A 16,134-nucleotide genomic window follows, 5' to 3' on the forward strand; every position below is an offset into this window, starting at 1 on the left:
GTTCCGCTGAGATACTGGATGACTTGAGGCACTGATTGTTTGCCAGATTTTCGGAAGTGGAGTAAATGGCGTCAATAAATTGCATAAATTGTGCCATTTTTTTCGACCTAACATTTGCATGCGTCGATTACATTAGGCATATGCGGCCCGACTCTGCTTCTACTCTTCTAAACTCCCAGTGTGGCGATAGCGACGCTCTGCTTGTCTTCTAATTGCTCGTAGGCGCTCCTAGTCTACATCTACAATGGAGTGGCCTGCTGGGATGGCTGTAAACCTTGTCGCACGAGAGTAACTGCTTTTAATGCAGGACATAAACGTATTCAGTTCATTAACTCCCACCAAGTCACGTACAGTATGGTCACGAAATAGTTTTCAGTCAGTTAGCTTTGAGGTTAATATGGTCGTCTGCCCTTGCATTCTTGGGTGTTGCATGAGAACTGGGTAATGGTCACTACCTCGTGTTTCGAGGTCTGTACACCAGTTCATATCTCGTGCAATTGCCAAATATAGACAGCTGGCATATATATAACCTCTTAAAAATGTTACTGATTCATCATTCAGTACAACTACCCCACATCGATCAATTGCTTTTTCATTTGTTCTCCCTCATGAATCGGTATGAGTACTGCCCCATGTGGTATTGTGCGCATTAAAATCTACACAGATGAGGGCAGGTCTCTGGACTTTACCCAATAAATGAACAAGAGATGATTCAGAGATGCGTGTCGATGGTCGAAAATGAACAAAAATTACGGTGATGGTAGTTTTCTGGAATAGAATTTCGCCCCCTACAAATTCTGGCACGTCCCAGTCTGTCGAGAATAAAAGAAAAGAGGGTATGTTGCGCCGTGCGCATAACAGTACCCTGCTCAAGCCTCCCTTTCTTCTTGATGTATATGTCACAGAATTACAAATCCTAAAGTCAGGGCCAACGTTTGTTACATTTAGACATAAAACGCGAAGGCTACACTGAGCAACCAGCTTCCTAAAGTCCAAGCTTTGGGACCTAAGGCCATTAGCATTCCAGTGAAACACAACTGTGTTGCGGAAACGGCTGTCTATTTGTAGAGCAATTTTGCTATACGACAATTTTTTGTTGTACTGCTATATGCACTAATAAAAGGACGGCGCTCAAGTTTGAAAGGTTATTGGCGTATGAAAATACACACAAGATTGATTTCAAAGCAAGGAAGAGCATCAAAATAACCATATTGACACCACTTGTTTTCGGGGCTTTGATGAGGTGAAGGCGTAGACGCATGGTTGTCCTGAGTTGCTCACAATTTTGTTGTCCTGCTGTCGATTTTCTGCCTTTGAACGCTTAGTAATCGTCCTCTACGGTCGAGTTTCATTTTACCTTTGTTATCCTGAGCTGAAGCACGCTTGGCTACTGTGGCATACGATAGCGGTGAAGTACTCTTCTGTGATGTTAAAGTCATAGAGAGTGGATGCACCGTTTAAAGTTTTGGGGAAGGCGATCTTTTTTTTTTTGAATCCCTTCAAAGCAAAACTTCTTGTCGCTCTAGTCGAGTAGCCACCTGGTGTTTCGGACAACCAGCATACAACGCTACGTGGTCTCCATTGCAATTGGCACACTAGGAATGATTACTCGATGTACAGTCTTTGTATTCATGCGCTCCGGCACATATTCTGCAGCGAAGTGGTCCATGGCACGAGTTTGCATTATGTTCATATCATTTACAGTTGTAACATCGTGTAGTGGGCTATACGGAACTCTTCCACCGGATGACTTGTGAATTCTAGAAGAACAGGAGGTGACAATGGCTTGTCGGGGGAGAACTCAAGAATGACACTGCCGAGTGAACGTGGCTCTGCTGAGCCATCTTCACGACGGAGCCATTTAGTCTGTCTCTTGACTGAGAACACCACTGTCTCCTAAATATTCAAGGAGTTGATCGTCGCTGTATTGCACTAGTACTTGTCTAATCTTTCATTGGTTCTTCACGTTCGACTGCAATATATACGGTGGTGCCACTTCAAGACCAGCAACATGTGTTATCTCAAGAAGTCTGGAGGAGGCAGTGACTGTAGAGACATTTACAGTGAAGTTATTATATCTGTTGATACGGAATCACTGCACTTTCTCTATAGCAGCAGATACCACTTCACTGGCCAGTTTGTTCAGATTGACTTTCTTGAATGAGGCGCTAAGGTCCGTCAGCTTGAAAATTAAGGGTATTTCCGCTGGTCGGGCTTTCTTGTACGTGACCGTTGTGGAATCTCTCTCTTCTGCTGCCAATTCAATTTTTAATTCAATTCTTCATTCACCATTACTACAGAAAGAGGGCCCGGAATTACAAAACTGTCAGGGGGACCTCCTAATAGTCGTTTGCCATTATCAATAAATTGCGTGTAATGACAAAAAGCAGTTACAGAGTAAAAAAAGACGTGAAATAATAATAAGTGGGGCATATAGCAAAAAAGAATAATAAAAAGAACCAACAAAAGGTAAATCTGTCTAAGAAGCGCTATCAACGAGAAAAGAGTGCAAAACTAAATATAGACGATAAAAATAGCAACCAAAGCAACTTGTACAAACATAAGGCATTTTCAATGAACATGGTGCACAGTTTATATATAAATAATTAAGCATGCTGACAACTAATTTGAATGAAATCTTAAATTTCTAGAAACAAGAAATCGAAAATCGGAGAGAAAAGGTCAACACAATTCCATGATATATATTATAGAAATGGTATTGTAACGAAGCGAATGAAATGCTTTACGTGTATAGTGAAAGTGAATCCATGGCGAAGAATGTTATTAGCAGGTGTGACTTCAGGTGTTTTTCTAATGATAATATTGTGCAGCTTGCTTTAATATCTAGGGCCAATATATTCCAGTATTAAATGGCAGTAAAAAAAGCTGTGAATTTCCCACAATTTCTATTTATTCGGGGAAGTAAAATCTTGCTCTTAGATGAAAATCCAGTGTTGTTACTATTAGAGCAGATGCTTGAAATGTATCAATAGTGATTTCATAGTTAAGTGTGCGATGTATTAGTAAAACCAGTTTGAGCTGAACTATGTAGCGTAACGGTAGTATGCCTAATGCAGTCTACTTTGGTACCAAATGGGACGTTTAGATAGAAACAAAACTTATAATCCCCAAGGCCCGATTTTGTAAATGTTGTAGATGTGTTAATTGCACGCTACATGTGTTTCCCCAAACGGAAATGCAGTATTGAAGGTGGCGATGTATAAATCCGTAATAAACATAAGTTCTGATATGTTGTGAGAAAAACGAGCATGTTAAAATTAGTACTCCGATACCAAAGGCGGTTTTTTAAAATCGTTTCAGCATGAAGGTTCAATTTAGGATGACAATCGAGCTTGACTCCCACAAAGATGACTTCGTGTGTAGGTGACCGCACATGATCAATAAAGATGAGTGGGGGTGCCAATAGGATGACACGTTTATTTGTATGAAAAAGCATGAATTGGGTTTTAGACACATTGATACAAAGTTTCTTTTCTTTTTTGCACCAAGCTGATAAGTAGCTCAGGTCACAATTGAGTCGGGTTAATGCACTCATGCAATCGCTAGAAATAAATATAGTGGAGTCGTCAGCATATAAAATAGACGAGGTGCTAGTTAGGCAGTGAAGATTTTTATTGTATACGAAAAACAAGATGGCACCTAAAAGCAAGCCTTGTGGGACACCCATTATGACTGGTTTAACATGCGATAGTGAGCCCCCAAAATTTACAATCTGCGTCTTGTTAGTTAAATAGCTGCGCATGGTGAAAGTGCTGAACCGCGAATGCCCACAAGTTCTAGCTTATGTGATAGGATGTCATGAGAGATGATGTCATATGCCTTGCAAAATCTACAAATACTGAGCGACAATACGGCTGTTGTCAAGGGCATGCTTTATTTCGTCAGAGAATGATAATATAGCTGCTTCAGTGGAGGAGTTTTTAAGAGACCCATATTGTTCAGGTGATAAGAGATTACATTTTTGGTAATAGTTTGTTAAGCGGTTAACAAGTAGCTTTTCTATAATCTTGCTAAAAGAGGGTAGCAAGCTAATTGGCCGATAGTTAGATATTAATTATTTGTCACCTTTTTTGAATTCGGGAGGTATTTTACCATGCTTTAACTCGTTGAGAAAAACACCAGTTTAAACATGCAGTTAATTATATGTGTGATCACTTAGACAATGTGAGGTGATAGTAATTTGATTTGAGATGGCTGTAAATCCTCAAGACTGGGTCCAGTAGTCCGTGAACTAGTAATTGCATCGGATACTTTTTCCGGTAGATAACACACGGGATGTAGGTAAAAAGACTAAGCGGTCTGATTGAGTATTGACTGTTTTGATTGACTGTAGACTGCGTGACTGTGATTGACTGTTGACTGTGAATGATCAGGTGTAGGATAGAAGAAAGCACTGAACTCATTTGCGATGCCAGTGGCTTCTGTTACTACCTTTATTCCTGTATTCAGTCAATTAGGATTGCAGCTAGGTGAAGACAAATAAAGTAATGACCTGATTGTATCCGATGTTTTACGATTGTCATTTTTGTAGCTAATTATTGCATTCTAAAAGTACGTGCGCTAGCTTCTTTCAAGAGTCTGTCGAGTGTATTAGAATAAGCTATGTATCACGACTTCATCATTTTATTGAAAAGCTGACGCTTGACCTTCTTGTGTAGGTTTTTATGTTTAATAATGCTCTGTAAAAGGGCTGTTGTTATCCATGAGTTTCTCGGAGCTTAAAACCAGTGTGAGACCTTCGTTACGCTCATACACTGTAAGTACGCACTTCTAATTTGTTAATAAATTGCTAAAATGCTACGACTGGACCACTTGCCGAAAGAATAGATTTCCAATCTATCTCTGCATTTCTTTTTGATTAAGTTGAAAGTATTAAAGTGTGCTTTTCTTGTGTTTTTATGCATATGGTTGTTGGGTGAGTTTAACAATGCAAACACAGGGTAGTGGTCCGTAATAGGAAGAGTGAGTAGAACATCTGGTGGGGACAGCTATTAGTCAACCCAGGCCATAACCTTCATAGCATGTGGCGTAGTTAGAGAAATGTCTATCGGTAGGTGTATAATACCTGTGTTTATGTTACCGAGAATGATGACATTCTTGTTTTTATTAGCAATAATGTTCAAGATAGCATTCAGCTGAGAGCAAAAAAGAGTAAGACAAGATGACAAGAATTAAAGAATTGATATATATATATATATATATATATATATATATATATATTTATATATATATATATATATATATATATATATATATATATATATATATAGGCAGGCATGGTGGTTGAGTGGCCGTAGCGTTGCATATAGTCCAGTGGATCCTCCGTGAGCGGCCACAACGTGGTTTATTTCGACGTTTTGGCCTAGAGTCTGGCCTGATGAATGCCAGACTCTAGGCCGCAACGTCGAAATAAACCACATTGTGACCGCTCACGGAGGATCTACTGGACTATATATATATATATATATATATATATATATATATATATATATATATATATATATATATATATATATATATATATATATATATATCATGTTTTTACTGTTAGCGGAAAGGAATGAGGTGTCGGATTCCAAAAATGCAGACTCAACATTAGAATGTGAGAAAGACAGATTGTGGTAACGACTACACGACTGATGATCTTGAATAAGTATGGCTGAACCGCTATAACGGGTGTCCTCAGAGACGCATGCTTCGAATGTATAACCGAGAACGCTAAATAAAACAATATCAGCGTTTTACAGCCATATTTCAGAGAGGCGCGCATTCCTCCAGGCACTGTGGCTTTCATGTTGACACTGCTGCATGTGGTCACCTACGAGTAGGTGTTTGATGTGAGCGAGTAACAGTAAACGTGGAGTTATTTTTTCCATGCATCCAACGCGTCTCCCGGATGCTCTGGCACGTGCACATGGGTTCTCAAAATGGGTTCCGTGAGCGGCAGAATGTGTGCAACCTATCCCCGTTTACACCCATCAGTTACTAATTTATTTAGACAAGCGAGAGTTCTCATTGCATTTTATATTTAAAAAAGCCATCGCAAGTGAAATCCGCACATCAATGTTTGCAGGTAGATAGAAACACTTGGTTACATGCGAACCCGTGGTGACAAAACGAGTGTTCAAACCATTGTAAACAATATTAACGGGCATCTTGGTGCTTTATTCGTGACTCTTTAGACATCGGCAATCACTTGACACAATTTTCATTAATGGCGATTTGCCACTGCTTCGTTCTGTAATCGAAACTCCCAACAAGTGCTTAAAGAGGTGTCGCTGCATGCGTGCCGGCCCTGGGCTACACGAGCTTTTGGCTTATCTCATTAAGTGTTTCGGTCGGCGGCAGTGTGACTTCGTTTTCTTTCTTTTCTTCTTTTTTTTCAAAATAAAAACTGCCTCTTTACGATCAGCGTTTTGTTTGCGTGGACATGGATTTTTTCACCTGTGGTGCGCGAGCCCTTTACGCGAGTCACGGAGCGGCGCGGGCAGCAATCGCAAGCCGATGTATTATTGGGAGTTCTTCATCGACGGTGATGACCTATAGATATTGAAAAATATCAAAACTGGCAAACTTGTGCTATAATAATAGCGCATGGTTGCTCATGTGGAGAGGCGTTATCAGTATCACTGGCTTATCCCTTAGTGCCATATGCACGCGCATTAAGAGATAGTCTATGCAGCGAGATTTCTTGGCTCTCGCGCTGCACTCTTGGAGGTGGTCCTGCATGAGGTGGCCGCGAACGGCAGTGCAGCATGCTTTTGTTGTCTGTTTATTTCTCTTGACGCTATAATGTTAGACTTTTTTTTAAGCGAACGACAACTGTTACGTAAATAAGATTCTTGTGCAATCGCAATTTGTAATTTCTTTTTGAGTGGTATTCATTTTTTTAATGTTTCTGCCAAACTGAGCTTTCAACTAAGCCTTTTTTTAGATAATATTTCACATGTTACGAGGCCTAGATAGGTCACGTGGTATGTATGTAAAAAGGTAGTGCAGTTTATACTTAGCAATATTCCGTATATAAACATCCTGCAAAATCTGTTTCAGTGTATTGCGTATTATTAGCCAATTAAAATATGCACTGGTGGCCCCACGTTGCTAACATTGGTATCTAGAAGCTCCAAGGACAACTTAGTAAAGGCTGCTAACTGCTCCAAAATTAAAATTTCGCTGCTTCAAAAACTGTTGTCAATGTAATTTGAGCTGTCTCACCCCTGTATGAGTAAAACGTTAGCCTTAGGTCTAAAAACTGAAAGTCTAATTGCTGCAGCAGTTCTGCGTAAATCAAGTACGCTTGCATTCTCTTTGGAGAGACACTAAAGCGCAAAACAATTTTTCGCATATTAGTAACTGTAATTTCACAATCCCAAAAACCCCTCTTTTACCACGACTTGATGCTTGCTAATGAAGAAAACATGCACGAAGAAAATTTGGGTGGAGATTCCACTGAGATTTCCGTGCAAGACACATTGACGTACGAAATATTGAGGGTGTCTACTGGGGAGAGGGGGGGGGGGGTCCTACATAGCTTCTACGGAATAAAAATGAAGTACATTGTTTTCAGTGGGTGGTAGACCTAGCATACGAAGGTTTGGAAAATTTCATTGAGCCATTGCCGTGAAAATACAAAAAAGACATTTTGAAATTTGCTACGTGATGCTCAAATGCAAGGGTAGCAATGACTAATCAGCAAGCGTTACGCCAATGCTCGACTCGGCACAAAAACAGGTTCACAGAGTGTGTGTCGAATGTGATGTATGACATTCCCCTAAGCTGTGGACGCTGTTGCATAGGGCAGATAGGCAGATGTTTTAGTGAACGTGCCAAGGAGCACAACCTGAATGTATGCCGTAAAGCTGGTAGCCACCTAGCCGAGCATTGTAAGCGTTGTGGCTGCACACCAAATTTCAACGGCACTAAAATTTTAAAAAGAATGAAATATAGGACTGAACGCGACATTGTTGAAGCGTTTTTCATTAAAAAAGCTGATGCTGAGTGTGTAAGCATGACTTCTGGCACTCTAACAGACGCTAAGGTTGACTTTTTAGATGGTTTTATTTGAAGTGTCTTCTCGCTCTTGTAAGGTTTTCCGTGTTTTGGTCTTTTATTCTACCTGACGCTCGTGTTGCTTGACACAAATTAGTTCAAAATTAGTTCATTATTACAGAGCCTGTTTCGACACCCTTGTACGGGCTGCTTTATTTTAACTTTCCTGTGAATCTGTTTAATTGTTCTGCATGCTTTTGGTTTGTATAGCGCGGGACAGCCAGGATCGCAAGAAAGGAGGAGGATTGAAAGAGGAAGGACAGGGAGGTTAGCCGAAAATGGGCGCGCAAGAAAGAGTAGTTTTTGGTGAGTGACGCCGACTTCTCTTCTTTAGGTTGTTATGTATCGCTGTTTCATCTCATGTGCTTTGCGTGTTTTTATCTTTTTTCAGACACTCACTTTAATTATCCCCAGCTCAAGTTCAACATTTCACGCCCTGCTCTTCGACATCTTGTGTTTTGAAGGTGCCATTTTTATAGTATATCATGTGCCGTCTTGATTTCAAGGTTCAGTTTGTCTTGTGTGATATAGGTGTGCGACATCTTTGATATTTGATCCCACTCTGAGCGTTTGCATTTTGATTCTGCTTATATATCTTGTGTACCATATATAACGTTTTTATCTTGCTCTTCTGTGTATAGGTATAACAGGCAAGTTGTGGCACATAAAAAGGTTGTCGAAGTGCAAATAAACTCACTTGTATGTCAGCGCTGGTCTGTGTTCCCTGTGTTTTCATTTGTCTTTCTCTAAATTGCACTGAAGCCTATTCAACTATGTACCAAGTCGCCCAAGTCAAAGTCTTCGGACAAAGTTTTTTTTAAACCACAGTGCTGTATAACTGGCGCAATGGCTTTTAGAACTTTTCGTTCCAAAATGAAGCATATCAACTGCACACGTACGTGCTCTCCCTGCAACCAGTCGTCTGGGCGTAAGAGGCTGAGTTGTGTTGCGACTCTTTTCCAAGTGTTGTTTTTTGGCAAGCCACATATCCAATCCTGGCCTTCTATGAAACTAAGACTTGAGATCAATGCGTGTCCCAAAAAGCACGTGAAATTTCGGAGGTTTATTTAATGCGAAAAGAACAACATAGGAAACCACAACAGCACATCTTTATTAGAATTTGGAGATACCATTTAAAAATTGTTACAGGAGCTTTGCAATAACGCACAAGTGTCAGTGCTGAAATGTGGTTTGCATAAATTTTTCATCTTGTGTTGTCTATCTGGTGGTCAGTCATCCTCTTGTGTAGTATTAGTTGACCTGTGCCCAAGAATAATCGAGAGTTGAAAGTTCGTGTGGTCGTGCGTCTTCTTGTCCTGCTATACATTTATACAGCGATAGGCCATAGCTGCAGACTAGATCACCTGGCTTGCAACCTTGTAAGTCATGTTTGGAAATCACAAAAGATCTTGCGTTTATTTTTAGTCAAACAAGCTTGTTTTATTCAACTTTCCTTGAAACGTATTCCTATATATTTTGGCTTGTGGCACGTTTTCTTTGCACAATGACTGTTGAAGTATTGCGTAATTTCATTTCATAATGGCCATATGGCATTTGATCTGGAAAGTAAAACATTACGTCTGCTGTCAATGTTTTTCATTGTTTTAGCTTGCATATAAGTTATACTGCAGTGCTTAGAACTTATTTTGAGGTGTTTATTTCTATTCACGTATGCAGGTGTCTGAAAAAGCTGAGCGTTTTATCAAGAGGTGGCTGTTGAAGTTTGTTGGTCTCAGTGGAGATTTGGAAAGGCACTTCATAGAAGTGTTCATAGTTTTGTAGCCCAGTTGCTGCTGCTCCTCAGGAAAGAGATTTTCGACAGCCTGTGATGGTTGGTTTCCAGCCCAATCACTGCTTCCAGGACCCTGGGGAGCCCACGTCACTGCCTCGTCTCCTGCTGCAGACTCTAAATTATCACCCCACCTCTGCTGCCCTGGCCAGCCCTTTGCCCATAGAGCTTTGCTGAACTTGCCTCCTAGTTTGGGCTGTATTACTGAACACCAGTAATTTGAAAAACTGAACTGAAAAATAAATGGTTTGACTTGGTGTATTTAGAAATAAAGTTATAAAAATTGTGTTTTGGTATTACTTTTTAGAGATTGTGTTTCAGATATTTGCACTAACAGTTCCTTCAGGTAATGTTTTTAGCGAATACTTGATAAAACAGCCTAGTATACAATTTCTCGCAAGACTGAGAAGGAATGCGTGGAAAAAACCAGACAGTAACTACACTTGTGCAGTCTTATGCCCTACGTGTGGGAAGGGCAATAGGCACTGCAAGAAAAAAGGCATAAATGAACGATTTAGTGGAATTGTGTAGTGTTTTCACACTAATTCACTTATCAGTCAGTCACCTTGAAGTACACCGCGGAGCTCGTGCGGGGCTGCTACAAGCTGCCAAGGGAAGTTCTGGGGGTGTAACGTGAAATTTACAGCTTAAGGAATGCCAGTAGTAAAAAGCCCGTATCAATAACGGTGGAATATTGGCAAACCAATGGTGGCCAATATTCGTCATAAAGCTAAAGATGACGTAATGTTGGCGTTGAATTGGCAGCAACGTAGCCCGAGAATGGTCCCATGCTGGTTGTTTATCGTCAGCTACGTCGGTGAAAGGACGGGCGTTCATTGATTTGTGTAGAGTGGGCCGGCGTTGGCTGAATATTGGCAAACGCAATGGCGGAACGTCGGGCCCAGGTTGACTTGAACATCGGTCCTACATCGGGAGAAGTTGCACTTGACCGATATGCCATACTTGGACCAATATCGCGGTCGACGTTAGCCAACACGGGTCCAAGACCTGTGCAACACTGGTGTGCTGACTGGAAAGACGCAGTTATTTGGTAAGAAATATCGCGCCAGTCTTGACTGTGCGACTTGTGAACATGAAGTTCAATGGGTTGTTTTCAGGATTATTAGTCATTTTACAACTAAACCTCCGTCTTCTGGCGTGTTTCAGTGGCTAGATACCTCGAATTAGAATTCTAAGGTGACATGTTCGAATACTGTCGTGGGATAATTTTTTTGTCTTTTATTTTAAACGAGAATGTGAGCAATAATGCTTCCTTTCTTCTATATTTGTTTGTTTTTGTGAATGCGCCCCTCTTGTTTTAACCCAATGAAGCCATTTTTTGCACAGTACTCAACGTTGGGAGGCGCTGGTACCAGCGCCATACTGGGCCCATAATCAGGCATGGTGCCGGACGCGGGTGCCCAGTGGCGCTGGTTTTCACAATAGGACAGTATCTTAATTTAGAAGTAGGCGCACGTTAATAACCCCCAGAAGGTCGACATTTCCGAAGCCCTCCTCTACGGCATCTCTTTTAATGATATGGATGTTTTACATCAAATGTTATTTTTCCTAGTGCAATTTACTGACCGTCAGTCAAATCTCTCGTGCAGAGACATAACGAACTGAACTGCGAATCCCGCCAAATATATGCACTAGTGCGCACGCACCAAGTTTCGATTCACTATACATATTTTCCTTCTTCCATTTCTCTATGTAAATGTGTACTTGATGAAAAGAGTAATGAATGACGTGTAAAGAATAAATAACGCCCCAACACCCGCTCTCTGATCTCACTTTTTATTCGCTAACACAAAGAAGAATATAAAAAAGACAGTGAAAAAATGATAAGACCACATTCGGTGCCACATTGGAAGCCGTGTGCGCACGCATCAAGTCTTGGTTCGCTATACGGTCGTGTGCACGTGATGAAATGTGGAACCATTGTTGTGGCAAGGGTAAACGCCGCTATTATTCTTCCTTTTTTTATTTTCCGCATATACAAGATATCAAGACCAAGAGGTTGATGCAATTAGCAATTTCTAGGTAGTCTTCCCAATTAGTACGGGCCGATCACATTAGTTCAGTTATCGGAGAAGAATCTGCGCATTCATCGTGGTATTGCCGACAATAGGAGCAGCCTTTCTAAAGCACAAATCATACTCGACTACGTAATTAAAAGATCCATCTCGCCAAGCTTTTGCAGTGCGTTGAGGAATTTTCACTGCAAACTATATTGGTAAATCACTACAGTTCGTTGTTCTCCGGTAAAAGCCCACTCTATTTCTTAGTTTGGGCACACAAGCACGAATTATCAAAACTTTTGCGTATAGATGTCCGGGTGCTTACGGGCTGGCGCCCACAGTCGACCATGTAAGTAACTTTCTTTAACAAACTGAACGTCTCGTGTGCGAGATTTTACAACAGAGCGGCACACAAGTGTCCGATTGAAAGCAGGAATACCTGGACTCCCAATAAATGCGGTTTGTAACCCGCCATGATAATTTAGTGGTTAAGGCACTTGGCTGCTGTACCACAAGTCGCGATGTTCAATGCTGGCCCCAATTTCAAAGGAGGTGCAAATGCTTGAGGCGCGTGTGCTTAGGTTAGGCACATGTTATTTAATCCCACAATTTAAAATTTTTGAAGCCCTTGTCTACGGCATCTCTCAATACTTTAAAGACGTTAACCATCAACATTTATTATTCTCAATGTTATTCTACGAAATTAAAGTAATATCTGTTGAGCAGAGATATCACAATATCGAAATGACATGCCCGACACATTTACAGACGCGTGCGTGCGTCTCAAGTTTGGATTCAATAGACGCATTGTCCAAATTCTATGATGTTATTGCTGGCTGGACGCTGAAGCCTATTTGCTGGTTTCGTGGTGCTTAGCGGAGGAGTTGTCTATCGCAAGCCCAAGGACGTCACGAACAATAGGCTGAGGCAGAGACCAACATTAGGAAAATCCTGACAGACGTTTATTAACATCATGGAAGACGGAAACGGATACTTCGGAACGATTCGTCGACGAAGTACCGCTAGGTCAGTCGTGAAATATCCGCCGTAATCTACAAGACGAACGCCCTTAAAATACAAAAGTCCAATCCGACCCTGATTGTCAATAATTTTACGCCCAAGTGACCGAGTCTCAGTTGGCGTCCATCTCACCTCCTCTCATTATGACAGACCCGTTCTGCAGGAGAGAGCGTGATGCACCTCGTTGCCTCAGAATCGGACGGGTGAATTTACATTGACGAACGGTTCGTGACCCCCATGTAGGCGACTGATTGGAAATATGTGCGTCACACACATACTTGGCGCAATGCATTTGCTGTCCCTCACCATTTCTGCGGATCACACAAATAACGTTTTGGAAGTTCAGCCGACAAGTTCAACCCGCCGCAAATGCAGACGGGACAGCAGCATATTCCTTCAAAATTAGCCCACGAGGAAGGTGACTAGATTTCGTAGGAAACCAGTCCAGTGCAGGAATGTGGTTCTTGATTGTAACAATGACCATACTTTAAGGTGCGTGTGATGGAACCAAAAACGAATGACATGGAAAAGATAAACAAATCCCCCTACACCCTCTCTCTCTTACAAAAAGAAAAAGAGAATCGATAAAATGATATAAAAAAATAAAAGAATGCCATGTGCACTCAGTGTTTCGTAAAGTAGAGATATCGCACAAAAACCTGTCCTGTGCTCTAAATATATACCCATTTGTGCACGCATGAAGCATCCGTGCGCGCGTGATGCAACGTTAAACGAATGATGTGGCAATGTTAAACAATGCTATAGCACCCTCTTTCATCTTCATTGAAAAATATAGACAAAGAGTGAATGATATAATGAACAAAAAGATGATACAATGCGCATTCGATACAATGCGCATACAATGCGCATTCGTTTGACAATGGGCCTCGTCGAACGAGCCCCATTGTCAAACGAACAAAGAGTCCCACTGCCATTTTTGTGCCCTCACTTTTCTTGCCGTATAAAACCGATACGTTCTATTCCCATTGTCCCGTCCCTGTGCCGGCCTGTATAGGTGTCATCTTAAAGATAAACTGAAGAGATGTCGAAATTCAACCAAACTTGTGTTTAGGAAATACCGAGATAATGGTTGAGGATGTCATAATTGTTTTTGCAGCTCTCGCAGCAGGAGCTTTAGAACAGGCGAAATAAATGCGTGCCTTGCTCCGCCCCCTCGAGCACGCTGAAAGTGTGGGCGTTGAAACAGACGTCATTTTCGCATTTTCATGCCCGGAGCAAGTGTTTGTTCTTATCTTCAACCACGGCTTCCGTGACAAACCCATAACGTGCCGTTGTCGTAACTGATCCCCGAGGCCGCAATTCAGCAGTGCTGCTGTTAAACACGACGTGGCATACCAAGATTGACGTCACCGTCTTCACTCGTCGTCCAAAGAAGCCCGGAGGCCGCAGCGACTGTTTTTTCAACCAAAAGTGCTATTGGCGTTAACCTTTGAGAACTCTCGCGTCGCTTTTCTAGTTCGCCAAGGATCCAAGTGTCCTTACCTGCTCTAAGTCATTTTTTAAAGTGCTTCAGCTTCTCTCTAAGAATAGACAGTTGCGGGTGGCATTTCGTTAGATAACCATTTAGAAAGCGAACACGCATCAAATTTCATTTCCCTATAGACTGTACCTTCCGGCGAAGACGACCAGACTGGCAACCAGCGCATCCCTCCTTTTTGGAGCGCGCCGACTGCGCAGCGTGTACTGCCTGGCGCTTAAATGAGTGGGGTTTTCAAACAATTTAGCAGGTTGTAGGTCGAACTGCGGACTTTTTTTCGATTTTATGACATTGTCAGCCAGAAAACAGTCAACGATGAGCCACTGTGCCTCTTTGTTTCCTCTAAAAATTACAAAAAATAAGAAGAAATCTGGGACAGGGGGGAGGGGGGCTATCCGAATTGTATGCAGCACGCATCACCGAAAGCGCAGCGTTTGCTGTTGCTTCATGCTGTGCACAGTTTGTGTTGTAGGACATGTTTTATGACGGCATGTGCCGCCATAAACGTGGATTTTCCAGGATTCCACTCGGCGAAACAAGCGGACAGTTTTCGAGATTAACAACCAGACATGGTCGGTGTATTCCAGCCCTGTCTGTTACAAAATATATAAACACCAGTCGTGTAGCCGGCTTTGTTGCCGGAGCGGTTGCCGGATTTTAAAATAAGGATTGCTTTGGTTATTTGCTATTCATGAGGAACAGTACAGGACGGTTAAGAGAAGGCCATAGCAAGACACAGCTGGGCTAAGAAAGCTCTGTTACACCGTTGCAAAGCGTAATATACTAGAAACGGCCTATGTCGACGTGGGGAATCAAACTGCAAGTGTTTATTGAGAATTGGGAGAAGATAGAATAGCAGAAAAAGAGGGAGCAAACAGCTAGTCGGCAAGAAGAAAAAGAATTGAGCAATGCTTTCAACCCATGAAAAACTCTAAAATGAATACAGTACAACATAAATATATTGGCATGTGTTGTTTTTCAAACCTTGAGATTGCAGAGTGGGATGACTTCAGCTCTTTATTTGTGTCTTGAGTAGATGCTAGGTAGTGTTACGAATTGGAGGCGTGATTTTGTTGTGGTTTTCGCAGCAGGATTATGGTAAATCAGGTGCAAAACAGCCTAATTCGATTCTTTGTGCTCAAGCAGTTCATTTCAATTCAATCCTCGTTGTTATATAGATGTCGTTTTGTGTCCATTTTATTGATGCAATGCAGCCTCCACCATTTCTATGCACATTTAATGAGTATTCCCATGTCTTCACCATGATAATAGGCTTGACCAATGTAGTGTGGCTCACTTTCATTATTCTGCTTGATATCGGCCCTTTTCTAGATATATTGCTTACAAAACCCCCTCTGATTTATTGCACATCTAACTGAAAATGAAGCTTTTTACTCTTTCTTTATATTTAAAATAAATAATGCTTTGCTACTGTATTCTTCAACATACGCTACAAATACCATTAACACACAGATAAAATTTTTTAAACTTTTAGTCTGGGTGCGTGAAAAAGAAAAATAGAAGGCGTATCCTTAAGTAGGTGCTTATTAGCTGGTATTTCATTACATGCCCTTTGTGGGGGGGGGGGGGGGGGGAGAAGGCATGTGCTTGCAAACAGCACAGTAGGCATAAAATATTTGCGTTCATGTCATCCCTTTCCGGGCTTACTTTCACCTTACAATTTCACGCCGTTTGCAGCAGGGCAGTTGTGTATCACCTACTCAACATTCGCGAAA

This window comes from Rhipicephalus microplus, chromosome X, assembly GCF_043290135.1.
Source record: "Rhipicephalus microplus isolate Deutch F79 chromosome X, USDA_Rmic, whole genome shotgun sequence".
Taxonomy (NCBI): domain Eukaryota; kingdom Metazoa; phylum Arthropoda; class Arachnida; order Ixodida; family Ixodidae; genus Rhipicephalus; species Rhipicephalus microplus.